The sequence below is a fragment of the Mesoplodon bidens genome (genome assembly GCF_964165515.1).
Source record: "Mesoplodon bidens genome assembly, chromosome: 18".
In the NCBI taxonomy this organism is placed as follows: domain Eukaryota; kingdom Metazoa; phylum Chordata; class Mammalia; order Artiodactyla; family Ziphiidae; genus Mesoplodon; species Mesoplodon bidens.
In genome coordinates, this window is record NC_138175.1 from 46024721 (window position 1) to 46027207 (window position 2487).

A 2487-nucleotide genomic window follows, 5' to 3' on the forward strand; every position below is an offset into this window, starting at 1 on the left:
TGGGCGGGGCCCCAGGGACGCCCGGTAGGGGCAGGGCCCACCCTGGAGGCGTCTGGGAAATGTAGTACCAGCCTAGCGTGTTGGGGACGTGGCGGGGGAGAGTCTGAAGGGGAGCAGTAGAGTTCAGGGTAGGGGAGTCTGAGAAGGGCCCGGGGAGGTTCAGGAAGGACAACCCTGAGTCCGGAATGGAATACCAATACTCAACGCTGTATACTATGTAATACTGTTTTCAAACATTTTATAAGTACATAAATATAGATTAAAAGACACAGGTAATAAGATCGCTGGAAAGTCACACTAACATTTGTTAACGGTAGTTAGTTTCTAGGATGTGTGAGTTTTTTCTTTTTACTTTAAGAGTATCACCTTATATTTTGGCCATTTTCATGTCCTTCTTATAAAACATTACTTATTAAATTTTGTTAAATATAAAATGAATAACTATTGTGGATGCAAATAATCAATAAACATCTACAATAAGGAATAGAAGAGAGTTTTATTCCAGCTGCGGTGAGGACTATAGTGGGGGATATAGCCTCTCAGTAGTTCTGAGAAACTGCTCCAGAGAAGCATGGCTTTCAGCATAGTTTTATATCTTGTCAGAACAAAGTCATCAAACATGACATGGGTACATTCCTTCAAGCTTTCAAAAGAGACAGATTAGCACGTACACAGTGAATCAGTATAGGCTTGGCGTCTGGGAAAGGAACCTTATCTTTAAAGGAGAACTGGCATGGGCTTATAGGAAGGGAGGCATTTATCCTTATCTTCAAAGTGGACATTCTTTACTTCTGGATCATGCATTTTTTTCTTTAATGGTTAAAGCAGATGTGTAATGTATGATAAACAGGACACAGGGCTGTTCCAGGAACATAAAGTTCAGGCCAAATTATGTATAAACCAGAATGATTTTCCCATTCCTCAATATATGAAAATTTCTTCTATCAGCATAGATTCTGAAAATGATGAACTAGAAAACAAAAAAGTGGGCTGGACTTTTAAAATTCACAATTTGGTTCTAAAAGATAAATGAAACACAATATGGATAAACAATAATAAAACAAAAAATTAAATCAAAACAAAAACATTAGGAGTGTGGAAGGTTAAACCATAGACATAATGTTTAAAATAATTTTGAGGCTATGTGCAACTTTATAACCACAGTAGAGGTAACTGTAGATTTTCTAGTAAAATTTAAATTACTAATTTCTACTAAGAAGTAGAAAACCTGAACAGAACACTAGCTATAATGAAATTTAAATATATCTTAAAATATGTACTATTAAAAAGGTACCAGATGGTTATAATTGAGTTTTAGCTAATTTTTTAACTAATAACAATTGTTCAGTTTATTCAGATCCTAGGAAAAGAAGGAATGCTCTCTAATTAACTTTGTTTAACTAGCATAAAACCTGATAACTACAGGCCAAAAGAAAAGTTATTAATCAGTTTCATTTGTGTTAAAAGATTAACTGAGACACAGAATTTTTTAAGTTTACTTGCACATACATCAATTTGAATCAGGCAGCATCAAGTCAAAAGTGGTTAGGAGCACTCAACAAATAGGAGCTAGTGGAGAGGTTTTTATAGAGAAGACCCCAAAGCAAAACAAGGAAGTTATTTGATTGGCTATACCTTAAGCAGTCGTCTTATTTGGGAAAGCTGAGTTGGCTGTTTGTGATTGGTTGTCCCTAAGGTTTATTTTCTCTGATTCGAGTGCACTGACTCTGGGTTAGGTTTTGGTTTGCTTACATAATCTACCAAGGCATTAGAGTCACCTCAGTCTAATAGCCTCCTTCTTTAATTACTTTAACATTTGTGATTATAGATGCAAAAATTCCAAATAAAAGGCTGATTTCAATAATGTAGTATAAAATTTGTACAATTAATTATGTCAAAAGATTTCCTAATGTTGAAAGAACAACAAAATGACAAAACGTATTGCATGAACAAATTAAGGGAGAAAAATTATATATATACATATATATACATATATATGTATATATATATCAAATGATGCCAATAAGATAATGTGGTAGGCAGAATAATGCCCCTTCTCCCATAAGATGTCTAAGTCCTAAGCTTCAGAACCTGTGAATGACTATGTTATATTACATAGCAAAAGACACTTGGCAGATATGCTTAAATTAAGGATCTTTTGAAATAAGAAGATTATCCTGGATCATCTGAGTAGCCCCAAAGTAATCATATGGTTCTTTATAAGAGGAAGGCAGGAGGGTCAGAGTCAGAAAGGAGAAGTGAGGAAAGAAGGGGAGGTTAGAATGATGTGCTCTGAAGAGGGAGTAAGGGGCCATGAACCAAGGAGTACAGGTGATTCTAGAAGCTGGAAAAGGCAAGAGAAAATATGCTCCGCTTGGGACTTTTCTTGCAGTCCAGTGGTTAAGACTCTGTGCTTCCACTGTAGGGGGCCGCGGGTTCGATCTCTGGTTGGGGGACTAAGATCCCGCAAGCTGTGCAGCCAAAAAA